The sequence below is a fragment of the Lipophrys pholis genome (assembly GCF_963383615.2).
Source record: "Lipophrys pholis genome assembly, chromosome: 8".
Taxonomy (NCBI): Eukaryota; Metazoa; Chordata; class Actinopteri; order Blenniiformes; family Blenniidae; genus Lipophrys; species Lipophrys pholis.
The window spans coordinates 17,643,418-17,671,137 of NC_137630.1; the positions used below are offsets into that span (position 1 = coordinate 17,643,418).

The 27,720-nt window shown below is 41.4% G+C and overlaps 1 protein-coding gene across 2 annotated transcripts in view; it reads right to left on the minus strand.

Annotated features, from left to right (window-relative positions):
• pkig (protein kinase (cAMP-dependent, catalytic) inhibitor gamma) overlaps positions 1 to 26,987 on the minus strand; it is a 35,180-nt gene extending 8,193 nt beyond the window's left edge. Inside the window, exon 1 of one of the 2 annotated variants that reach the window (XM_080470431.1) lies at positions 26,399 to 26,987. The gene's annotated coding sequence lies outside the window, so the exon portion shown is untranslated. Of the gene's footprint in view, positions 1 to 5,712; positions 6,098 to 26,398 lie in introns of those variants that run through there. The other variant, XM_080470432.1, reaches the window with a different exon arrangement.
• Positions 26,988 to 27,720: the final 733 nt, after the last annotated feature.

A 27,720-nucleotide genomic window follows, 5' to 3' on the forward strand; every position in this document is an offset into this window, starting at 1 on the left:
GACAGAGAGGAGGGCTGGAGGATGGAGGTCTGATCAATATGGGAAGCCGGTTTAAATGAGCTTAAAACCATTGAAAGGACAAGAAGAGGCGGGGCCAGAAAGAGCCCCAGCACAGAGAGGATATTTAAAAAAAAAAAAGCAAAGCGACCTCCCAATAGCTATTCATTACTCCTGTTTCCTGTTCTCAGTCCATATTTAACTGGGTCATGAATCCTGCCAACCACTAAAACACCATAGAATTCCTTCAGGAGATTGGGACAAAAAAAAAAAAAAAAGAAGCAAAAATGCCCTGCTCCAGAAAAGCTTGAGGGAAAAGGAACCGAAAACATCAAAAAATAAATAAAAATAAAGTAGTCCTCTGATGTAAGGAAACCCAAAGACACTTTATCAGGCAGTGAATGACGTCACTGTTGCTGCTCTCCTGCAGCTGAATTCCCTGAAGCTTCCCCACCGGCTGGCGCAGATAGCGGAGGCCCGTGTGTGTGTGTGTGTGTGTGTGTGTGTGTGTGTGTGTGTGTGTGTGTGTGTGTGTGTGTGTGTGTGTGTGCAGCATGACTGACTACTTCACAGCTACAGACCCGCTCCCTATCCAAGCACGTCGTACTTCATTCACGACCCAACAGCTGAGCAGTGAAGCTATGAATCTTTGAGAAACACAAGTGTGAGCAGGCGGCCCGGAGAGGAAAACAAGCAGAAGAACGAGGGAGGAATGAGGAAGGAGCTGGCTGCCATGACTACAAATATGCTGACCCGGGGCCAGCCTGTTCCCAAAGTCTCTCTCGCATTCCTTCAGTATCACTCTAAAAGGTCCCACAATTGTTTTCTTTTCTCTCATATATATATCTATATATAGAGTATGCACACATCGTGCCAAAAAGGAAGCACCCCTGGTTGTTCCTTGCAGAGGTCAGGGAGCCAGTGCAAGAGTGGGCAACGCCGGCTGGGGGAATTTGCAGTGAAGGGCCGTGTTCAAACTGCTGGAGACAAGAGAGCTACCCCAGGAAATGTCATCACGAACTGGACAGCTGGCATTTGCCCCCGAGAGCTGCGAACGAACACACAAGACACTTAATGTTTGTGTTTGCAAACACCAACGTGATCTTTTGATGGATCGTCATCAAGATGGTCATCAGTGAGCCGAAGCACCATGGGAGACGTTTCGCTGGTTCCCGATTGCACCCGAAATATCACCTTTCAGTTCCAGAAAAATGAAGGTTTTTGCACCCTATCAAATCCCAAATAGCCCACCGTCCCTTCTGTAGAGGTGGGATGTAATATAAACACATTACTGTATACAAGTAGGTTGTTCTCTTATCTATAAAAAATATCTGCACTTTCTCCCTCAGAGTTGTGGAGTTTCTTTATTTTTTTTCCCCATAACATTGCCATGTTAGCAGCCGGTACCCAATTAAATGAAATCATTTCAGCTACGTCAACAACAGTAAGTACCAGTATGGACCAATGAAATCAGTTTGTTTATGTCAAATTCTGTTTAGTTTATTTTATTACTATTCTGAATTGCATTTATTTCAGATGTACATTGATCTGTATCATTATATTTTTAACCACGTTTTACAATCAAAACACAACAGACAGAAGCACTTACAGCATGCTACCTTGGTTTTCTTGTGAAATTATTTTGAAATTGCAAATTGTTGCAAGAATTTCGAGATTGCTCAGATGAAACAAAAAAGTAGGAGCTGGTAGGCAGATTTGACTTCTTCCAGCTCTAACACACAGTAATCTAATGATTCTCTACAGAAAGCCAGATGATAAAACCAATCATGACAATCAGGTGGCCTGGCACAGTGGGACTTCTAAAGACTGCGTGATTTCCGCAGTCTCATAAGATTATCCATCACCTGTTACACTGTGCAGTGTAGAGTGGGTACAACAGTCGTTCTCCACTAAAATGACAGTCCAGCACACTTCAACAGAAGAACAGTATCCTATATCTCGTCTATGTACACTTCGTCTGCCTTCAGGAAATAAATTAATTCAGGGAATCAGGCATGGAACGGTTGTTTTCGTAGCATAAAGGTGCAGGAGAAATGCTCAAATTTAATTCTTTGTGAGCAGCCGTACCTTTTAGCAGCAGTCACATTGTTTGATGTGGTGAGACAGCCATTTCTGAGACAGCTCGCCGTGAACCCTTTCTGCGACGCAAGATTATAGACTTTGATCAAAGATGTCACCACAATTACCCATCTTGTGTCTGGGACAGTCTCAGTGTGTGCCTGCCTTAAAATGAGCAGGACTTTGGCCCTCCAGCACTCGGGTTTAACATCTCTGCATTTGCACCAAACTGAATGTAGAGTATCATCTACTTCTCCAGCAAGGTAATAATCGTTTAAATTGTGGTTCCACCCACATAAAAACTGCCATTACAAATCGCATTACAAAAGCAATTATACTCATCACATAAATTTCTACTTATGCTGAAAGACTAAACTGTTCAAACAAACCAGCGGCTCTGACTGTGTCGTTAAAACAGCCATGAGTGCACTTGTGTGCCCTGTTGTGTTTGCCTTTGTCTTCTCCATCAGCCCAGTTGTTAGGCAGCTTAGGAGTCCCATCTAATTGCCATTTGTTTGTTTAATTAGTCTGCTTGCCTGCACATGTGGCTCAAATCCTACCGTGAGATCATTAACAGGTTTCCATGGAGGGACGATGATCCTCCGCCTTCTGCCGCTCGGCACGTGTTTGGTCTCAGCTGTGGTGGAGGCAGTTTAAAGGCACTGCGTTCGAAAATCACTTTACGTCTGGTCTCTGCGAGGCGAACAAAGATGATGAACTTGTTTTCGTGGCTGCAGCTCCGCGGACTGACGCACGGGAGGCTGCCATTTGTGGTGTTCACCTGCCGCGATTTGTGTTATGCAAAATGGATATGTAAAGTGGACGAGATGACGGGCAAACACAACCAACCCTCTGGCTAGAAATCAAACCTAGTGACACAGGCCTAGGTTGTGCAAAGCTTTCATGTTATCGAGAGCAAATCAAATTCTGCCGGAAATAGTTTGTTTTCAGTCAAATATATTTTTGTGCTATTGATCGATTATTAGATTGAATCATGTGTCTTTGCTCTACTTTAAAGTAAAATATGTCACACTATAAAGTGAAAAGATTCTTAAAAACGTTCACAATATTATTTATGCCATTGGTAATATTTTCCTGTCCATGTACACATTCACTCCAATGGAAAGTGTGCAAAACGCGGGACCTCAAATGAGAGCAACTTTGCGGTTCAGTGACTTGCACAAGTGACTGACTGATGGAGGAATTGAACCAACAACCTCTGGACAGGAAGATGATTTGGCTCTGCCCCGCGAGCAACAGGCACCCTGCAGATTTCACTTGACTTCATTAATAAAACACCTGATGCACACAAACACACCAAAAAAACTACAGGATGTTCCGAGACGTTTCTGCATCCGTACTTAAAAAACTGAATCTATAATCAATCCTACACCATAATACCTCAAATTGTATTCAGACTATCATCCTACATGTCATTTATGGCCCTTTATTTATGTTTTCACAGAGCACCACTGCATCCTAACCAAAAACTCAACAAGGTCAACCTTAATATGGCGAGCATAAAATAACCTAAAATAACCTCTCTCTACAAAGCAGCCAAACGACTCCCCATCAATCCACACAAGCTCATCCCAACATTTGCTCATTGTTCATTAAACAATGATAACAAATTCTGTTGTGACTCATGTTGCCTGACCTATCACTGCCACATTAAGTGTCAACGGTGCAAAATCCCTGTAATGACATGTTATAGGGCTCGTTCGAGTTAAATGAAAAGGTATCTTGAGAAAAAACTGTGTTAGCATGGAGACAAACTTGACTCAGGTGCAGCTGGAAACGCCACCTCAAAGCTAAATGTCTCAGGTGTGCATTTCACACAAGACAATAACAAGTTAACCTGCAAAGGGAAATCACTGAAGAGCTAAACTCAAACCCCCCCCCGCTTTCTCCTTCCTGCGACACATGGTCATTTTCAGCGCGGGGAATCTAGTTATTTCAAGAAAACAACCTGATTAGAATACTGGCAATTTCTCTGAGGACAGATAGACACAGAACTATATTCTCTCAGCACCACAAGCAAAACTAGAGTCCAGAAAGGCAGCATGAGCTTTAAACAAAGAGGTTTCTTTCATGACAGGTTTGTGGCCAGGCGAGGTGACATGTAACACGAGAGGCTTCCCTGTGGAGATGTGAGAAACAAAAGCCTTTGAGATTTCTCATGGCAATATGAGTCAGCAGGCAGCTCACAGAAAGGCAGGCTCACTACTGTCCCATCGGAGCTTTTCAAGCCTGATTTGTGTGTAATAAACTCACATTATCTGCAATAACCGGCATGAAGACAGGCTTCTTTGTTGATGTGGCCATCCATTAGGAGACATCCACTCCCGCAAACTCTGTAAACTCATTTTCCAGCAATTATTGACGAGGCAAAAACTCTCCACGTGAATGAGGGTCAACTGCTTCTCATAGCAACTCCAAAGTTTTCCACTGGCCTTTTCACCACACTTACAGTTTTATCTTAAGAAAATGCTGGCAATTAGTAACAAAGCAAACCAGCTCGTCACCAGCTACAAATTATTTCTGCTACTTGTTATACTTGAATATCAGTCTAATTTAAAGCAACAATAACAGGCGTCTGCTGGCTTTATTCTGCATTCACAGAGTTGGGAATAATCCACTTTACTGTCATTGCTTTATTTCCTAACTTGGTATTGACTAATTAATGATGCAGATACTCAAGTTTCTTATTTCTAAGTGTAAAACAGAGATCTGTCTCTTGGTCTCCTGAACGTTAAACAAGAGCATCGAGGGAGCAGGCTGTCTCTAATGAAGAGCAGCTCTGTCACTGTTGTGCTAATGGTCACACTCACCAAGACCCTTTATTACTGATTAATAGTTTACTTCTGAGGGAAAAATAACTATTTCCTCTTGTTGTCTGTTTCTTTTGACCTTCAATCAAATTCTTAAGAGAAACATTGTAACCAACAATGGTTTGTTTGGGATTTGCACGATCATAATTAAAAAAAATAAATAAATAATTTTTCAAGCTTTTACACAACACATTCCCTCCTGTGTTTTAAATTACTTGACTGTATGTTTCTGTCAACTTCTATAATGACGCAAGAGAAGATTATTTGCTTTACAAGGCAACATTTCCCCCCACTTCAAAGCTTTTGTTTATAAAATGCTGAATATCAATATCTAAGCTTGAGTCACACAATGAGTTTTAATTGTTTTAAGACGACTACGCTTTACATTCCTCAAAACGTATTTAATATAAAGCAGAAATAAGAAATAATAATGTGACCATGCTTTTACATATAAATACATGATGAATGAATACATTAGACAAATTAATTTGTGAAATGTTGTCCTGCAAATCAACAAACTGCTCTTTCCAAATGAAGACTTGTTTTGTTTATTTGCAGGATTACGTAGCACAAAATAGTAACCAATTGAGTTATTGGATTTTTTAGGTTGAAATATCTATTGTGTGTTAAAGTGATCGATCAGGTCAGTCAGACTGCTTCGTCAGATTTAGAAACCAGACCGCCACCTCCTCCCCACCTTCAGGTTGTGTTTGTCATACTAGACAGTTTCTAGCGCAACAAGCAACATCACATTTGAAAGCCCTAAAAGGCAAAGTGAAAGTTAAAAGCTACGTGTTTGTCCTACCAAAGTAATCAAGCGATCCTTCAGTTGTTCTCGGCCCCAAATCTTCTTCAGACAAATTAATTTGAAATCCTCTCGCCCCTGCAGAGCGGAGTGTGACACCAGGAAAGCTCCACAGCAGCAGCAGTAGCAGCAGTAGCAGCAGTAGTGCGTCTCTCAGCTCTTTGCCCTCGCGCTGGCCGCCTCTCCAGCCTCCACCGTCAGATGTGGTCTGGGCACTGCCTGTTCACATGATGTCAGCAGCTGCCTGTTTGACAGCGAGCCCACTCCAAACACAAGGGAGCTGTATTTCCTCCTCGGGATTGGCATTGTTGTTCCTCTGCCGTTCTTCCTCTCATAAATAAATAAAAGCCCTGTCAATTCAAACGCCGGTGTATATATCTGCGTCCACATCCTTCCTCTTCTTATGGGACCTGTGCAGAGTGTGAAGGCCTGATTTCCCTTGGTGGAGTGAATATTACACATTGGCAAACGGCTCGCTTTTTGTCTGTCCATTTACACCAACACACATGGTGGCAACCCTCGCTGCTCGGGACACGAGACGACACAAACCTCAACAACTCGAGAGAGGTTTTCTTCACCTCCCTTTCTCTCTGGCACTTCTTTAAAGTCTGAGGATCAGGTCAGAGCAGAAGTCTCCATCGAATACGCAGAGATATCGCCAATAACACCATATACTCAATGCAATTTTCTCTCACCCACTCAGAGAGCGGAGATCCTGAGAACCATCCCAGCCACTCTCATATAATTGCCGTCCTAAATGAGCGCACCGAGCTCTTACGCCCGGAGGCATTATGAATCAGCCGAGGAACAGGAGATAAGACGCCTGACCGGCGCTATTAGCATCAGCTACTGTGGAAAAGTCTTGAGTGAAGTAATGAATAAAACAAAAGGGAGCTCGTCGAGGCTGCCTCTTCAGAAAGCTTCAGCCAAATCAAAAATCAATCGAGCCTGGACCGATTATCTCGGTAGGCATACAGAACAGCAGCGGGCTTTGTGTCCCAACGTCACAGCTCGGAGCAACATCCCAGATCAATTCCCCGCATTTTGCATCTGATGACAGATCAGCGGTGGAGAAAAAAAAACACAAGTGTACAAGTGGCTTTGCCTCAAAATGAGATATCTACCAATATAACTCCCACTTTCTCAAACTAACAAGCAAGCCAAGATAAGCAGAACTGCAGCTAACGATTACTTTCATTATTGACTAATTTGTTAAATCAATTAACTTTTTCTCTCTTAAATGTCAGGAACTGAAGAAAAGCTATTTACAAATGGACCTTGTGGTTAAACAAAGAAAAGAAAAGCAGTGAGCCTTTCAAGGGAGTCGGTCAAACGCGTGTTTCTGCTGTACACTCAAGTCATCTAGAAGCATTTGAGTAAAAAAACTATTCTGAGTAGGAAGTACATGTAAATTCCGTTAATCTAAGTAAAAAAATAAAAAAAATAAAAAAAACACTTTAACAGTGTGTATTAAGGCTCAACATATTCCATTAACAGGGCTTTGATTTATCCAAAGGGAGATATCGCATACTCATCATCATCGTGAGGTCAACGTGCACAATAAATCTATTCTAAATTATAATCTCATTGAACTGTGACGACGTTTACGACTACATGTACTCTGCTTTTATGCTCTGCATGTGAACAATCAACAAGAACTAAATGCCCGCCATGTTCTTATTGAGAATGGCTCGGCATTTCAATCTGTGGGTGAAGCTGTGGCACATTGCGCAGGAGAGATAGACAAAACAGGAAGTTGACACATAAACGGTGAAATGACTCTCCTCTTTTTTTAAAATATAAAGCATGTCTTGACCACAAGACGTCATTAATTGAACAATACGTCATAACGGGTGGAAACAGGCCGGATGTGACACACAAGCGTATAAAAAGTGGAGCGCTGCTGGTGAATTTCAGTTCCAACTAAACCAAAATTCCTTTCTTTTATAAATCTCTTTTTTCTTTTTATAGCCACACTATCGGCAATCCTTCTCTTTTAAAATGTATTTACACAAAAACTACATATTTCTATAGTCTGTCCTGAAAATAAAGTTCTCATTTCAAGCCTTTCCTGCACTTTCAATATGGTGATGGAGACAGTTAAGACAGTTTCTTAAACTTTTGAATCCTAATGTTAAAAAGAAAATCTGTCATGCAAGAAGCTGTATGAGTTTTTGGTTCGCACTTATATTGCCTCAAATGTGAAGGACATAAAATAAGGGAATGGAAAAGATGATGACGCACACACTCCCAAGTAGAAAGTGCATATACAAACGTGGAGGATTGTGTTGACTACCTGCCAAAAGAAGATGATTCTTAGTTTTGAGAAAGTAAGGAGTGATGGAACAACCTCTTCACTGCTGTGGCTGGCGGGGAATTAGAAGGTCAGAGAAGCAGCGAGGTACTGAGGCAACTGGAGCCTCGGTGGTCAGGAAAATCAATTCTGAAGTTTAGAGACGGCCTGTGTGGTTACGCGTCTCTGTAGAGAAGGTCTTTTCGACTTTGTTCCCCAGGTTAGAAGGATCAGTGTGGCAGGTGGGCTGCTGTTAAACAACGATACACCATCTGTCCTCTGGAAAAGCACAATAGCGTGGATTGTTGAGGTCACAGGAAGTCAAAGTTACTTTCACCTGATGACTGAGCCATCAGTCATCGTAGTGAGTAAAGTAGAAGGAAACACATTGATTGGGGTTTGCTTTCGGTTCTTTAAGCCTGATCAGAGGGAGCCTTGAATCAACAGTCATTTTAACAGTAATCTTTATGCGAGAGGTTTAAAGGCCAATAAAAGTATATGATAATAACTGATGCGGAGCAACTGTAGTGCACCCGACACTGAGCAGTGAGGGAAGTAAGAGGTATTCCAGGCTTTAACGACTTGTTTCAGTGAGTGATGAGACCATGAGGAGACATAATGAGAGCATTAATACAGATTAGGGGTTGGACCTCTGGGAGAAAAAGACAGACTCCAGAAGAGGAAGATAAGATATGAAAGAAGACAGCTCAGAGCACAGCGAGCAAAGAAAATGCTTTCCAGTTCATTATATTGAAAATTTGTCTTCCACATTCTGCAATAGTGTCACACTCACAGTGAGGGTTGTTTCTTTTATCATTAACCATACTGTCACTGGTGCCTGCCTTGCGTGTAGGAATAACTTAAGGAACAATAGTTATAGTGATTCTGTTTTCATAAAACACTTTATTTGAAACATGGCACTCAGCATTTGAATATTCTGTGTTGCATTGATTTGTAGTACTATGAGAATGGCTCACCTTCCTGTCTCACTCTCTTTTTCTGTGAAAATAATGGTTGAGCATAGACCTCAACACTACCATGTATTATTAATTTCCCCAAATTACATAGGAACAATGATTATACAGGTGACTATCAAGAGATTAGAATAATGTTGAGAAGTAAATTGTGAAATTGATAAATAGTTCTGAAGTGTTTTTGAAATGTTGATTGACTTAAATCAATTTTTTTAGATGTATACTGCACGGTTGACAGTATGGCAATATGTGATTCGATGCTGCATTTAACTTTCTTGTTATCATAGATTTTTTAATTAGAGAATAAAACATGACAATTTACAGTGATATATCAAATCATCACTTCTGAAGTACGATCTGTACCATATAGCAAGACTCTTGCAATCTCATTGCCCTATGACGTACCATTTGTAACATAACATTCACAATCTTTCAAAGCTACTGTCTGTTATGAGGGGATGTAACTGTGAATATCCTCATTGTGTTTGTCTGTCCCTACATTAGATACTCGGTTATATTAGTAGTGATTAAACTATCTTCATGTTGTTTGCTTAAAGAAGAAATAAAAGAACTGGCTTCACTGGTCCGGTGGGTTTGCTTCTTTCTTCTCGACACCAGCGCCAGAAGTCACAGGACAAGACTTGCTGTCATCTCAGACTTCACACAGCTCTCTGCAGAGCTAAACAACACTTGAGTCAGTCATTCAAATGTGAATATGACACACAACCCCAACACGATGTGTGAAGTCAATGGAGTTCCCCTTCAGCTGGCCTGCTCCATTCTTGCACGACTGAGGTGGAGCCCGGTTACGTCAATTCACACTGGACTTCTCTCTTGGTCTGGCACAGCAGCTTCCCCTGAATCACTGCTGTTCTCCTGAACACTTCACAGTGACGACAAAATTCCAGGGAGTTTTCCGAGCTCCCGATTTGTGACCTCACGTCAAACAGATTGACCTGATTCTCAAAGATTCATGGAAGGTCACGAAGCAAATACCATGTTATTATTTTAAATAAGTGAGCCTTCATTTAATTCCATCATGTCTCAAAACTACAAACTTTAAACATTTAGATTAAAGGATTCCAAAATAAGTAGTTTTAGTGTTGTGCACGATGCATAGCCTAAACTGTGGTGCCAGTGGGGGAAAATGACAAGGGTGAATCAGAGGGGTTATTTTCATAAATCTGACGAGTTCTACAAATCCAGCACAATATATATTGATGTCAGTGTACGGCACCATTTTCATCAATAGCATCAATAGTTTTAAAGCAAAAAGAACAAATGCTGAAGTGAGTAAGTATGGCTGCGTGCCCGATGATGGATGAATTCATTTAAGATGTCACATTTGTTAAACAGATGGCAGGATCACATAATAAACGCCACTGAGGGGACAGACAGTATTTCTACTACAGACAGTGTTTCCCTTTGTTTGCACAGCTCACTTAGCAACAGCTGGGTCAATCAATACCGCGTTCATGGTGCATCACAATATTAAGATGCCTTCACGCACTGCAGAACCGCAGCGAATCAACAGGATCATGTACACGACGCAGGATCCAGTGTCGATGGCCGGTGGTAAGTAAGGGTTACGTTACAGGAGGTATTAAATGTGCAACACAGAGTCCCGTTTGTGTCGCTGTGGTAAAAAAATGTGGCGGATCAATGCTTCACAGTCAGCAGAAAGAGGCAGCACGACAGCCAGACATATGAGACCGAGTCTGCTCGCAGCAGTGAAGCCCGCCTCGGGCTGTCGGGATTTCCCTAAATTGTGTTGGTTTGTGAGTGAATAAGATGGGTGTGACTGATTTCCATCAGCCACCAGTGAATTCCACAAATGAGTCAGGAGCAGGTGCTTGAACCGGACTCCAAAATGACACCATGGTTACTATCAAAAGGGAGAGGAGAAAAAAACAAACAAAAAAAAAAGCTCAAGTCTCGATCTCCAAATGGGAGCCGCAACTGTTCGTCTGGAGTCTCGTCATTCTCGAGACTCTTCACAGGCAGTGTTGTTACAAAAACAAATGTGTCAGGAGAAACAGATTTCATAATGACTCGCTTCTCTCACCATCAAAGCCAGTTAAAAAGATGAAGGTGCCTTCAGACACTCTGCAGTTACTCTGTTTACTTCACAAGAACAAAACATTTATGAATGTGTGAAGCTGAATATATATATATATATATATATATATATATATATATATATATATATATATATTATTTTTTGGTTTTGTTTTGTTTATTTTTATTATTTTTTTTAAATGGCAGCTCTTTTAATTTTCCAAGACCATTTTAGAATTGAATTTAAGCTTAACCCCAATGAGTTGGTTAGCATAACTACACTAAAACTACCACAAATTAATATACTCAATGAAATTAACAAACAGACTGAATACCGTGTATTAAAACCATCCATATATGTACCAAAATAGATAAATACATGTAAAAAAAAAGGCAGATAAACTCCACAATAATGACAATACAAGGTTAAAAATGAAATCCTGTTTCCTCAAATCAAATATTTGAAGGAGCATCAGTATCATTGCCTGAGTTCCCCCTCAGCCGTTTACATCCAGGCACTTAGGAGAACCTCTGGTGGCCACAAACATTCAAATGTAAAAAAAAAAAAGCAGTGGTGAGCAATTGAATTTGCAAAAACTAAGACTACTATGAACCTGACTTCTGCTCAACATAAATACATCTTTTATTAGGTAAAAAGTTACATGTTACATGTTTCCTAATCTACCGTTTCTGCTCTGTATCAGTCAGGTTCCTTCATTTCGTTATTGCAGTTTTTGTAAGATAATGATTTAGATTGTAATTATTGGCCCCAGGAAGAGGAGAAAATGAAGCTGCTACCTTCAAAATGACAGGAAATCAGATGCATTCATTGCGAACTTTAATCTTTATTTAACTGACGATTTCGAGGGCAATAAGCACTTAAAACAAAGAAGAAAGAGAGAAGACGACGAATTGTAAGTTTCCAAAACTGAACCATTGTTTGTGGTGCTTATTCACGAATAAAAAAAAATTGTACTATAGGAGCATACTCTACTGCTGTCAACAAATCCATAAAACGGTGAAAAGCTCAAGCTTCAATTTATGGCGATCAATTAATCCATAACTTGTTTGAGCTCTAATTTTGTTGCTGTCTGATAGAGAAGGTCCAAATGATGTGTGGCGTTTAACTGCCCTGGTCTGATTGTCCTTCCACTGCCCGTTCTAATTAAATACCACTGCAAGGTTGACCATGAGAAGATCTAGATTTATAGAATTTCATAATGTAAAAAAGCAAAACAAATTTGACGAATTAAATTATTGTGTAGAATTTTTGTTTAGTGAGTTTACAGTTTGAAGGGCATGGATTCACCTTCTGCTGCCATTCATGTCAGAGAACCTACGGCGGCCATGATAATCCCGACGTTGATATAAAAACCTTGCAAAAACGGAGCGAATAGCTTCCTGTGATTATACATTGATTGAAGAAAAGTACTGGGTTTGAGTTGGCTGTTCGACCTTATCCAGTCATCCATTAAATCAATTACTGGCTTGAGCTTTGATGTCAATCCTGCCGATTCCCCGACTCCATCGAGGTCGGTGTCTCTCCCTGTAACACAGAGGGTTCACCACAGCGATGTGCGCTGGTTAACTGCTGGGCTGGTCTGAGATTTTCCTCCCACCGACTGCTCTACCTATTGTAATTCTACTGCAAGGTTGCCCATTTCTATTTCCGTCCACACATTTACCAACACAAGACCTAAGCAGGAAGCAGGTGGTTTGGTTGCTTGTCTTGTTTATGCCCTATCTTTTCCCAGGCTCTTGACGCACACTCTGGAGGCTGAACGAGACCCTTGAGCGAGGAGGAGGAGGAGGAGGAGGAGGATGAGGACGAAGCAAGGACGAGCAGTAGGTGAGGGGACAGGAGATGAGAGGACGGTAAAGGAGTTGAGGGGCAGAAAATGGGAAGATGAGCGTGACGATGGGAAGCAGATGAAGACAAGCAGAAAAATCTTGAGGATAGCGAATGGGTGAAGAGGGAGGATGAGCGCTCTAGAGAAGGAATGCGTGCATGTTTGTTTTCTCTAAATACAGAAATAATCCCTCACAGGGTCCAGTGTTTTCATGACTTTTTGGGGGAACTTCTTGAGAAACACAATACATCCTCCTCTGCAAGGCTTCACTGCGCCGCCATTTAAACAATTTGTAAGAGAATATGGTCGCTGGTTGCTTCTCTCTGCACCAGGTCTTATAGAAATTTTAACCCACAACTCGCTCATCCTCTCTGGAACAAAATAACACAAACCACATTCAGCCCAAGACCTCTCACTCGTAAAGCTGGAAATGTGATTACACTCACCGCAACCGCTCCGTTTGGGCCGAATTCAAAATAACTGCAAGAAAATAACTTGCTTCTCTCACCTGCAACGGCCTCGCTGTATCTGAGGTTTGCCAAGTAATTCCACTCGGCTGCATCATCACACTTTTCTCCCACATGTCTAGGGAGGATGTGGGCGTCATGTGATTCGATTTGCTGAGTTGACGGGGATACAAAGGCACATACATAACTCTCTGAACACGGACATAAAGAGGCCCAGTAAGCACAGCACTTTTCTCAAAATCTGATAAGAAAACCATCATTCATGATTGCACACAAGACTGAACGCTTCAGTTCTGGTCTAATGAGATACCACAACAACCGTGACACCAGTTTGGCTATCAGCAGTTGATGAGAAGTTCAGATATTTCAATGAGATAAAAACCCATTCTGGGGTTGCACAATAATGCAATTGTATCAGTATCACGACAAAAGACTTGACCTGCATTAGGCTTCGCTTCTTTGCGCTCTGAATTCATGCCTTGCATGTCAAAGTATTAAGCCGATCAGAAAGAGCCCTACCGCTCTGGATGCCCACCCACTCGGTTGATGGGAGGGTTTGAGGTCAAAAAGCAAAGTTACCGCAATTCTTGACATCATGCAGCCCTAGTCCATTCTACATACTATGGTAGGAGGGAAGACTATCATTAGCCAGAAGTTGGGATTGGTTTTGCATATCTATGACCACAGCAAGGGTCTTTATTATGTTGTTAATACCACTATAAAGATTAAATCCTCTCATTTCAGTTTGGCATTTGGTGTAGGCTGAGCTACTTTTCCCTACATCAGATGCACTATTAGGGAGATTAATTGAGTAGTGCAAGTCCTCTTTATAAGGTCACAACATAAATCAAAGTTGCTGTGGGATCCTGTGGGAAAGGTATATTTGGGCATTTCCCTAACTTTTAAATAACATTTAGAGGTAAAACAGTGATGCTGCTTTTACATTGGGTATTCTAGACTGTGTAATCAAAACATTCAAACTAATAACTAAACTAAACCAATCATACTTTGGTTAATGGAGGGGAGGAAATAAAGATTAGTCATACCCAAGACAATTAATAGACCCATTTCTAGGATGCAGAGGTGCAGCCACAGCACGGCGCTCCAGGGAGCTGATGGGAGTCAAAGGTCTTGCTCGGGGGCCCACAATGGCGACACGTCAGCTGTGGGATTTGAACCTCAGAACTTCCGACCCCAAGTCCGCCTCTAGGCCAATACTGCCAAATTTCAATTTACTAATGAAGAGTTACAATTTAAAACTAAAGTCATCGTTTATTTTACACTCTGGTTAGAACCTATATCTGGTTTCTACACCCGTCACCTTTAAAATGGAAAAACATCACAAAATTATTTTAGTATTCTACTTGTTTCTCTATTCAATATGTGTTTGATATAGAATATTGCTATTAACAGGTTCAATATCGAAGCATCACAACCTAAAAAATGGTCTACTCCCAACATGAGTATTTCACTAGACAAGCCCAAACCGGCAGAGCATCATCACATCGACATGAAACTAGTCACCTACACAAAAAAACATACAAGTAACACCAATGCCTTCAACACAGCCAGATTTACAATTCAGTACGAGTTACTTTACTGCTCCCTGTGCTTTGCGCCACACTCATACTCAAAGCTGGTTTTTACACTCCATGTTGATGATGCAATAAAGCATATGTGTTTTTCTGAGAAAACATGCAGTGCAGCAGTTTTTACAAGCGACAGACAGTCAACTAACTTTACCCTGGCATCTACTTCCTGATTTAGCTGCAGGTCCCAGGAATCTTCAAAACAAACCCAGACACAGATTGATGTACGGTCAACAAACACACTTAATATTTGCCTGAAATGTGCTCATGTACAATGAAAAATTAAATGAATCACCCAAATGATAAAGTTGAAAAGGATCGCCACACCCAAGTCTTCCAATATTAAGCTTAGGCTTTGAACTACACGCATTTGATAAATGAACAAATCACCCAGAGTGTAACCTGGGTGAGTGTAACAGCCTTCAGCTGTTTGCCTTCAGCCTGCCTAACCCTTGACAAATTATATCAAAAGCCATTATATACTGGTGATATTAATCCATTTGATAAACTGACTCAATGAAACAGGTGCATTGATGTTTTGTCAATGGCTTTTTTTTTTTTTTTTTTTAAATAGTGTACACAAGTGGTGCCATGATTCTAGCTCTATAGCTCTTTTTAATAAATACAACTGCAGAGAATATCATTTGAATTTCATGGACAACAGGTGGAGAGCTTCAGGTCTCCTGTTGCTCACTGTTAACTTTAACATTATCCAAAGCCGTTGTTTCCACTGAAGCGCAGTTCTGTTATTATTTCACAAAACCCCTGTTTACTGAAGGAGGAGCTCCTCAGTAATTCTCAACTTGCTCAGTCCTCCTGACAGCAACATGAAAGGTGTCTGACTGCATTTAAACATTAGCATTAACCATTAGCAGCCTTGAATACACAGACACACATACGCCTTCTTAAAAGAACTCAACTCATTCGTTGTAGATTCAAACTCGGTTAACTTGAACCGGGTGTTATCTTGACATTAAAGTTAATGCACCTGCGGACCGCCGCTAACTTTTTAACTGTGTGGTTAACTCTCACCATGGCGTTCACTGGTAACGCCGCGTTCATGATATAAACTCAGCAAAGGAAGACGAGCTCTCCAGAGTGAATAAGGAGGAGGTAGGAGCATCCATGTCCCTCAGCGTTCTGAGCCTGGCTCGGACCAAGGCTCCTTTTGCCCTCTCCTGAAGAAAAGACTTCAGTTGTTGCTGCTCAGACAGCAACAAACCAGTGGCAGAATCAGAAACATTCTGTAGTCCACTAATTTCTGCTTCCAACTCTTCAACAGCCCTCCGAATCCTGGCTGTGGAAAAGGAGGTGTTCTGCTGGCAGAAACGTCTGGTCTGACCCTTCCCCACCTCCCACCACTGACTGAGAGAAGAAAAACACTTTTTTTGATGTCCAGTATCTCCAGAAACAGTTAAAAAGATCACAAAAATGTTAATCATTTAAAAGCTTAAATGGCAAAAAGAGCCTGATTTTCTATTGCCGGATAAAAACAGCTCTGCTAAAACTAAGTGGTGACGTGTGAGACCAACAGGGACAATGTGGCAGTTTACAACACGAGTGATGAAAGAGGCAGACATATAAAATCTATCCAGCCTGGCCGCGCTGATTTGAACGTCCTCCACTTTGACCCATGTGAACTGTACATCAGACGAGGGTTTTTTCCTCCACACATCCACCAGGTCAGCCTCCGTCACCAGCTGAGAGAGGAAACGGGAGGACTGAGGGTGGGGTTCTGCTCCTGTCCTGTCCACACCATCATCTGGACAACAGTTCCAGGTTCCTCCTGTCGTGGATATTTTGCGGTTGTTGTCGGTGCTGTTTGGAATAAAGTGTTAGAACAAGGTTTTTTTTCTGTCAGGAGAAGTTTATTGGGGTCCCCGAGGCACAGGATCATGCAGAGTGCATTCGGCTGTCTGCAGGATTGCAAGTTGCGCCTGTGAGTCTTAACCGGTGGGTAAGAAAAGGAGGGGTTTGAAGCAGAACAATTGAACTGTTGAGTTTTAGCAATAGCAGGCAACTGACCTTGGTTCCCAGGCAGATAAGGCCTTGCTGGAGAAGGGAGTGAACCAAGAGTTGCTAGCTTAAAGCCAGGAAGGTAGGAAGCCTATGATGATCAAATATAATGACTATAAGGCCAAGATATAATTTTACCACGACACCCCCATTACCACAATCTCACCATGACCAATGTTAGTCATTACGGCCTTCATTTTTTTTCAAAAAGAGACAAACGCTCTGCACCACCATTTGGCACACCATTTTTTTCCTCATCCAGCACTTCTGTGCGGACCGATTTTTGAAGCGTGCTCACAGTCCGGATGAACTTTTCTGCATTGGGAAAATAACTCGTCACATCAAACGGGACACGGAAAAGCACACAACAAACACCAACAAACTAAGTTTAAACTGCACCAACAACAGATAAAAGGAACATACAAAAACACACAGTAGGGAAAAGAAAACACAGACAAGCAAAGACGTTTGTTTTCAATAATAATTCGCTCTCAAGTCCGCTCTCTATCAAACACACATCCACACCTGAAAGAAAGAATGAGAGAAAGAAAAAAGGAAGAAAGAATGAATCGAGGACGACACCGGCCCTCAAATGTCTTTTTAAGAGAAGCTAAAGTCTGAATGTTCGCATTTCATATCGGCTGTTGTTGTTGTTGCTTCTCCTTTTTGCCATAAGTTCATAAATTCATTACCAAAGCTTATTCCTCCCAAATCTGTGACATTGTATTTTGTAGCAATAAAACATTTTTTTTAGTAAATATCCTGCTGCCTGGCAACACAGTAGTGTGCTTCTCTAGATGTAATTTGCATGTTCTATCTGTGCATGCATGAGGTTTTTTTCTGTGTACTGTAGTTCAATAACATGCATTTGAGGTAGAGCTGAAGATTATGTAGCCAATTTATCATCATGTGCAATAAAGATATTGCAAAAGATTGACTGAACTGCAATAAATTATGTTTCTATGCATAATGCACTCATGCTGTCTAAGTTCATTTGATTAACCGTAAATAACACAAAGAAAAACCATTGAATTAAACTATTTATTTTATTGATTTGTTGCCTAAATATTTTTAATACCTGTTGCCTACAGGACACAGAAGCACAAAAAAGAAAAAAAAATAATCAAGAAATAAATTATATAGCAAAGTCAAAAAAACTGCTTCTCTTCTGAAATGCTGACGATGGGAACAGCAGACACAAGTGATGAAAAAACAAAACAAAGAAAAGATCAACAAGGCCATATTGGTATCATGACACTCAAGAACTATAGTTAGTATTGCATCGTGACCTAACATCGTGCAGCACTACTTTAAGGCCAATTGATGACCCTAAACTCTCCGTAGGCGTGATGTTGAGGGTGTGCGACTGTCTCTTTCTATGTCTGTGTGTTTGCCCTGTTTTAGACTGGCAACTGGTCCTGGTGTATCCTGGTTTCACCAAATGTCATCAGTGATTGGCTCCAATGCCCAATAACCCCGAATTGGACAAAGCGATACAAGGCATAGTTTGATAGATCCTACTATTTGATGAACTCAGTCATCTGGTACCACAATAAGAAATGTAATTAAAAGAAAAAATGTTTTACTGTATGAATGTCAAACAAACTTTAATCATTGTCATCTTTTTCTTTTTTCCCCCAGTTCCTTGAAGAAGCTAATTGTCTTTTCTCCTCTGGGGTTTGGCTGAAAACCTTTTCAGAAAACATTGGAACAATTTAAATCAAACTGAAATTTACCAAAGTGGATCAAATACAATTAGAAAGCAGCTCACGAGCCTCTGATTCACTGTCAAACTGTTCTTTTTACCCTCAAGGGATTTTCCCGTCTCATCACTTTAACGGTTCACTGATTTTAACACCTTAACTCAACATCACATAGAATTTAAAATGGGCCACTCCTTCTAAAATAATTAAAGCTCATTTTCATTTTCCCATAAAGGGAGATTCTCATCAAATTATCTTCCATCGACCTGCTGGGCCAAAAAAAAAAAAAGGCCTGTCTAGTTTACTTCCAAACCAGTTCACATGGATGATGAACCATTTACATAATAGGACTTGATTAAAAATCCTCTTCACAAGCAAACTGAAAACTGTGTTTACTCAACACCTCAATCAAATCTGTGAAATGTGTGCCGATGATGTGAGCCAATCCATCTGAAATAAGGTGCAACTCAGCTTCTTCCATTAAATCAGCTGGCCTCATGCTGAAACACAGGTGTGTTGCCACTGTGGAGATCCTCCCTGCTAAAACACAAGGCCAAACTATAGCAGAGGCATACAAAACTGTATGTATAGATCCAAGTCTCACATGTGCAACCTTGACAACACCATCCGTTACCCATTGATATTCATCAAGTGTAGGGTGGCTGCAGCGCAAACAAGTACACAGTTTGCGAGCATAAAAACAAGACTTAAGCCAGAACATTATGCCCCCTTGTGTAATATTATGAGGGTCCCTGTTTGCTGCCAGTGCAGCTCTGACAAATTGTGGCATGGACTCTACAAGTCCTCCGACACCATCACGTTGGCAGCAGTTCTGCGAGTTGCCAGGTTGGAGTTTCCCTGGATTGGACTGGTTTATCAGATTTTATCAGAATCTATCAGGTTCTATCAGATGCCATCAAGGCAAGATTAGATTGAGATCTGGGTATGTGGGAAATTTGGAGACCGAATCGACACCTCACACTGGTTGCTGTGTTACCAAATCTAGTTCTGAACCATTTTTCTTTTTTTTTGTGGCATTATCATTCTACACAAATTAGGAAGATAGGACACTACCATCAAGGAATACAGTATCAATATGTCTGTGTGGATGTTCTGCAACAATTCTTAAGTAGGTAGTATATCCTCATGAGTGTCAGAACCCAATGTCAAATCATCAAACTGCCTCCAGCTGCTCACCTTCTTCCCAAAGTGTATCCTGGTGTCATGCAGTTCCCAGTTAAGCCACACACACACACAGATACACACATGGCTATCCTCCAGATCTTAAAGAAAATGGGATCCATCAGACCAGACGACACTCTTCCGTTGCACAGTGGTCTAGTTCTGATGCTCGCATGCCCATTGTTGATGCTTTCAGAGGTGGACATGGGTCACCGTGAGTGGTCTGCAGCCGACTTGCTGAATAACACCCCACCCACTAGTAGATGTCATGATATGGAGTTAGCGTTATTCCCTTCAGCTGTCAATTGTCATAATCTCATCAGACAACTAAGCATAACATTCCATGTCAATATGCTATATTCCCAGTGGCAATTTGTAGTTTTAGGGAAAATCATGGGCCCTAAAATAGATAAAATGATTTCTTTGTATCTGACATTCAGCAGGAGCATCAAACTCATTTTAATTCAGGGGCCACATAAAGCTTAATTTGACCTGATTGGGTTGGACCAGTGAAATAAACAACATGAAAATTGAAACCCAATATAATTTCATAAAATTTGAACAAGTGGAAAACTTAACATTAAATGACCCAACTTTCTCCACTTGCATGGTCTAAAGATGTATTTGTAATGTATGTATGTATGTATGTATGTATGTATGTATGTATGTATGTATGTATGGATGTATGGATGTATGTCACTCCGTTTGTAGTTTGAGCTCACACTGATAACTAGGTCATGGCAGGTTTGTTTTCATAGTGGTTACTGTAATCTATATTTCACTGTTGACCCACTTGAACAAATAAGGAACAGCTCAGATCACCAGTGCAGAATTGTTTGTAATGATCAATGTGTCCTATGTGGTGATATGCCCTCATGGAAAATGCATGTTTAACAATACTGTGTCCATGCTGGTTGTAGTATACAACATAAAAGTAGCTCTAGTTGTTGCAGCATCCACCTCCTGCAGGGTATATTGCATGCTTGAGTACTGCAGGTGTGTGCTAAATTTTGGTTTTGACAAACCAATACTAATTTTATAACCTCGTGAGAGCGGTACACCTGGTGTGTATGCAAGGACAAGCTGGGGACATCTGATATTTTAAAGCGATCATTGTGAGGTATTGAGATTTAAAGATAGCATTCAAGTTGTACATTACGACAACAAGATGAAGAAATGAGAAATTTATTACAGTCCACTAAAAAAAAAAAAAAAGGCTAGAAAACAAAAAGGCTTCCTCGATGAGCAAGCATAAAGGAGGAAAATAATCCTTTTAATGGGAGAAACCTTAAAAGACTAAGAAAAAGCAGACATTACTCTGCCCAGTGGCCTTTATTCCTGCTACTTCAGCCGTGCAAACTGCTTTTCTCCTCAGCAACATCATTTTGTCGAATATTACAGTCAGTCAAGCATGAAGTATAAAAGGTTACTGCACGGCGACCACACAACACTGTTCTGGTATGGAGTATCCCTTTGCTAAGCTCTTCAAATTCCCATGATGATACGGTGCAATGATGATGAACCTGAAGATTCCAACTGAGCTTCTTATGGACTACCCTCCTAAACTCCACTCTGGCGGCTGTCTCGCCACTCAGACGGTTTGTATCGTTACAGCAAAATCCTCGAAAACATCAAGCGTGCAGATACTAACTGATGGTCATAGTGGAGCATTCAGCCCATTAAAGTCCAAGTATTTGCTCTCAGAAGCTGCTGGAGCCCGATCATCAAGCAGAAATCAGTTTAAATTACCTTCACCAGGTTTCCACAACTGTAATAAAACTACTGTGATGCTCTTAAACTGCCAGTCATCAAAATAAGCCACTATTGATGCTACAAAGTACAAATAGAAATGTATAAACATGACAACATGCAAATATTGTCATACTTTGTTTCTGTTAGCCTTAAGTGCCCCCCAAAACGTATTTATTGCAGGTTTAGAATTATAAATATTGACCAAGCGGATGACAGGTGACAGGTGGGAAATCATTGATAATATCTTTTATCATGGCTTTAAATCTGTGATCATATGTCCTACAGCGAGACGAGTTGAGGGACGGCTGCAATCACAGTCATGAAACCACAGACAGCCTGAGATCCTCTTTTGAGCTTGTTAGAAACTTCACAAGCGCCATGTCACTACACAGCAGCTTTGGCTAAAAATAAATAAAAAATTTTTTAAAAAAAATCGATGGCAATGCAGCAGAAAATTACAAAATGATGAAAGTGACACCAAAAAAAATTGTTTGCAGATTCCGAAGGGAGTGAAATACTGGACCATGTCCAAATACTAGCTTTTCCATGCATCGATCTTCTAGACTGTCTCAGACCATCTCAAGACTGGAGCAAATCCAAGATGGCTGAGAGTGGAGCCAGGCTCTGGCCTGGACATGCAGATCCACAAATCACACACAAGAGACAAACACTCACATTCATATCCATCAAGTGTGGGAGAAAACCAAAGTACCACAAGTGAACCCATGCACGCACAGGAGAACAGCAACACCGCGGAGCAGCCCCGACATGCCAGGAGCAGCTTTCATCACATGTGACTATTATGTCTGTTACTATTTTTAGCACCGCTGTGGTTGATTCATCACACGTACCTGTGAGCCGTCGCCATCGCCATCACCGTTATTAAAATCCAAAAAGATAATGCATTTGGTTCACAGTGCTGTTAGTATAATTGGACTTTCAAAAGGTGCTCGACAGAAAAAGATGGTATGAAAACATATTAATGGGGAAATTCAATTATTATGAATGAACCTTGTGTAGGTTTGCCAGAAGTATTTCTTTTTTTATAATCAGTCTTGTGTGTGATTAATCATTAAACAGGACAGTCAATGAGATTTCTACACAACCAAATAAAATAAAAGGAGAAATTCAGCTTTGATTTAAGGGATGAACTGGGGATGTAACTACTCTGTCTGCTTGTTATAACCAGAGTCTCTGACAAAGGTCTGCAGTGCATCAGAGGGATGTTTCCATCTGTCACACAAGACACTAAAGGCTGGGGTGACGGCACTCATTTTCTCCTCCTGGGGAAGTCAGGAAGCTAAAAACAGAGGCGCTTACAGCCTCTGAGCGCAGGGTAAAGAATGTGGTTGGAGGTCAGCGCAGTTGAACTGACAAATCCCACTGCACAAAATATGTACACATCGAACCCGTGATTATACGGATGAGACACAAAAATAGACCACGAGCGCTGTGCTCACAATGTCCACTGGCTCAGACCCGTTATCTTGAACGTGGCAGGAAGGTCTCTGGGCAGACGACTTATTGTGGGCGTAATCTCAAACAAATCTAGAAGGCATTTGATCTCATTCTGAGAATAGATGTCTATATTTAGCAAAAGCATATAATTCTCTGTCCTTACTGCAGAAAACCCTTGAATGTATGTGCCTCAGATTCCCACTGAAGGACTGCGCGCTCCATTTATGAATGCACGCTGCGCATTCGTATGCGTATGTAGAGGAAAACTGGTTCAACCTTCAGCCAGACTACAAGTGGAATACAGACAAAGCTGTCTGGGAGTGAAGGGGAAAAAAACCTTGTTGGCGACTCATGGAGAAATGAGTGAAGGCAGCTAGTCACTGCAATTTTGACCATCCTTGATGAAAGATCGGCATCACAGTGTAAAATCTAAATAATCATTTATTTTTAATTTTGTTCAACATATTCCTTTAACTTCAGAAACCTGTTGCTTTCAACAAAGTTAAGTGGAAACATGTTTTGCGAGGTCATTGTCGTGATCAGCTGCGTTCCTCACACCTGTACCTTCATATTTCCTGAAGGTACAGGTGGCGTACGCAGATGACAGACAGAATCACACTGTTATTCAAGTACACCGTCTGATACAGAGTTGTCAACTCCGATTCAGTGGAGAGTGACAGTGTGCAGTCAAAACTAATGTGGTGCACAAGCTTCTGAAATCCATACTGCACAGTGTAGCCACTAATAAACTTAGAAAATCATGTAAAATCTGGAGGAGCAGTATCAAAAAACAAACCACACACAGCAAACACTACACCCCCTGTATGCTAAATGTAGGCTGTGAGCACAGCAATATGAGGGTCTAAAAGTTCTCAGGGTAATCATGTTATTGTTGGCAGCTCTCTGCTCTCAGCAGATGCGCCTTCCACTTACTGAAGGAGTTGGAGGAGGAGAACGGTGTTGGAGAGTATTTGCTCATGCAGCGCTGCAGATAACTATAACTGTACTATTGCACAACCTGATTACTCACGATCCAACTGTTCTCCGAATAACGGGTATCGCACATCAGAAGATGTGTAGAAGCCCGAGGGCCCACGTCCTCACGACGTCCCGGGTCATCGTCACGTGCAGCCTTAATGGCAAATGTGCTGCTTTCTTCCTTTGTGTTTCTCATTCTGACTCCGTACGTACGATTGAAACACAGGAGGTGAAGCTCTGCAGGGCTCTTTCCAAGGTCAGCGGGTCATGTGCGTCTCTCTCTAGTAGCGGGGATTTTCTAGCATCACTGCTCTCTCTGTCCTGGCTGCTCTCCAATCCTCTTGGCCATTTTGATAGATAACAGACCATGTTTGGTTAGCTGGTACAAAGAGAGGAGGATGAGGCGGAGGGGAGCTGCGCCGAAAGAAGCCATGTGTCACATCAGACAGGACAGACTGTGCAAAATTTTATCTTATTCATCAGGTTGCCTAATCCCCTGTGACATGTGATCCCTTTCTTTTTTCCAAGACGACAGCACATATGCTGTGAAATGTGACATTTTAGCTCATGGATGATGCTGCCATTTGAGACTCTGCCTCATAGATTAAATGTGAGTGAGAATCATTTTTCAACTAAACTGCATCACATTTTCATAAAAGAAAGCGAAGATTTACAAGATTTCTTCATCTTATATATAAATCAAGACAAAGACAACGTTTTTGGACTTACCGTACTATTGCAGTAAAAAAGAAATAAGTCACAAAGTTCCTACATGCAAATTCTCAACTATCTTTTAAAGGTCTCCACATTTGTTTATTTAGTTATGTACCTTACCTATATTACTCTTATGGCATTTTAGTTTGTTGTTTTATTGACTATTATATTGTATTTATTGAATGGCTTTTTGATCTAAATCTTATGTACTTGTGTTCTAAAATCAATTTTAGCAGGATAATAATGACACTTTTATCATGCTTCTGGCATTATAAAACCATTTATGTTTGTCTTTTCAAAAAGCTATTTCAAGGTCAGTCTTCTTCCTCATGATTCTAATCGTCTCTTACTTTACCTTATAAACTGGTTTATGTTTGACTGTTTCTCTTCCATCTTTTGTCTTCTGTATGACACCTTGAACTGAACCAATCTAATAATAATCCAATAACTAAACTTTGACTGAATGTCTCACTTTATCATGAAAAAATGAACATCCATTTTGGGGGACAACTTAGCTGTACCCATTCACAATCTCTTTTCATTGTTTACATAAACCTGCATAAGTTGCCTGTTATTTTCTTTACAAAAAGCAAATGTACAACAGTTCACCCAAGCCACGAAACACGGAAAAGCCACACATATAGGACAGATCTAGACTGTTATTACAGTTTGTTAAAAGTGTGCTTGTCGAAACATGTTTTGTGGCAGCTGTGTTTACCCAAGCAACTTGTTACACTGCAACAGTGCCAACAGAGATGTTCTCTTGTTCTAATGCGTAGATTACTGTGCACCCAGCTCTGAGACCACTTTTCATCCCATTGCGAGCCAGTCAACACTGAAGCAAACCATCACAGGCAGGCAAGAGGCCAGTATTTAGTTTCACCAATGTCCATGCCCAGTAACGATGGCACTTGCCCAGCAACACTCATGCAAAGTAGGGGGTCCGTCCAGCCCCCCCCTCTCAACCATCCTCCTTATTGCTGCTGCCGAGTCTCCATCCACTGCCCTGTCTGCAGGAAAGGTTAGACCAAATCCTGGTCTGACATGCTTCTAATTCACTCAGCAGCCAGTTGATTGCATGCAACCTGCTGTCAGCGCTGCCATGTTATTTCATTGAGTTGGGAATTGGAGTTGATTTGTGTTTTGGTGGAGGAGAGCCGATGAAAGACGAGAGGGGAGATGAGAGCTTTCCAGAGCCATCCAGGCTGTCATTAGTTGCACTGAATGCAGCAGCTAATGTGTGGGAGGGATGTGCATGCATGCCAGCCTGTGTAACTGTACACACACACACACAAGCATAGAGGCGGCTGCAATCATTGCACACTGCGAATATCTTTGACTATCATTAGATAATCCAACACAAGCTGACACAGAGGAGGATGCATTGTGGATTCACTCGGGGGAAGAAATATGTATTGTCTGTGGGTTAGTCGCAGGGGCTGGCTGTAGAGAGAAATGGCTTCTTTTTTTTTTTTTTTTTTTTTAAATAAAATCATGCAGAATCGCAGGCTTCGTGACTGTGCAGCTCTCTGCGGCTGCTTTATTTCAACGGCACAGCTCCATTTTCCTGCGCGCAGATAAAAAAAAAAAAAAGGAAAAAAAGAAACACAACCCCGGACGCAAACAAAGCGACAGAAAGAGCAGCTACTCACCTTGGTCGGGTCGCCTCCTGTTATCCACTTGTTACAATGGGAATACAACACCATGGGGCTCCTGTTAAGTTTGCTGGCAGTCGGACAAAAAAAAAAAAAGAAAACGAATGAAAAGCCACCCGGACCGGAGCTGAAGCCGTGTGGATTTACGCAGCAGGGAGAGAGAAATATATATTTAAAAAAAAAAAAAACCACAGGAGCGGTGCGTAAAGAAAAGAAAAAGCCTGGGTGTTTTCTCCCAGAGAACCGTCCGCAAACAACGAGGGAAGCTTCTGTCTTCAAACAGCTGTTTTTCCAAAATGGAGTTAGCCGTGATTGAACCAATCGCAGCGCGTGTGTGGAGGCTCCCGCTCCTCCTGTGGGCTGGAGCCGAACCACACCAACCGACACACTTACTACCATCCTTTCCCCCTTTTTTTTTTCTCTCTTTGTCCGCTTTCATGTGGCTGCAGCTTTATTTGGGCTCTCATCAAAACCAGCAGAGATGTGATTTCCATGCTGGGGAACATCAGATGTCTGTCTGGAAAACAGTTTGCTGCTTTTGCCAAAGCTGCGACTTTGTCTTCCGCTTCTGAAGTCAGTGCCAGTCCTGTGACCTTTTCTGGCACATGGCTGACCTTTAGATAGGTTTATTAGTAGCTTTAAAGCCATAATACTCCTCCCACCAGCCATTAAGGGGTCCTACATTTTTTCATTGTTGTAGACAGTGTTCAAGTAAAGCTGGGGGGGGGGGGGATTCATCATATTGTCATTGTTATGGATAAATGTAGGCAATATCCTACCTTACCTATCCTGTTGCATCACCTGCTCTGGTTGTGGGGGTCACCTTCCCACCCCAACCCGTGTCTGGATCATGTCTGACGTGGTCCTTAAATCACTGACGTGTATTTTAGGCTTACTACATTTATTAAACACTTACTATCTTCTTTTTTTTTTTTCTCATTAATACCAGCCTACTCCCAGCAGAGATGACATTTCCAAGCTGGTAAACACAAGATGTTTTTATATGCGCTGTTATGTAAACAGTTTGTTGTGCAGACTAAATCAGGAGGAATTGTCTGTGCAGGACAAAATCGAAGCTCTTAGACCTTCAGTTAGGTTTGTTATCTACGAAACCGAATCATCAATAATAAACTCATAGCCTTTATGTGTGTTCAAAATACACAGAGTCTCGGGTATTGTCACCTTGTCAGGGAAACACCAACTCTTCAACATGAGCAAACATAGGCGGTGGTGGAAAGGAAAAACTCCCTTTTATGGAAGAAAGCTCAGCAGAACCAGGCTCACAGGGGCTCCCTGCTGTTCAGGCTTGGATTGAGGGA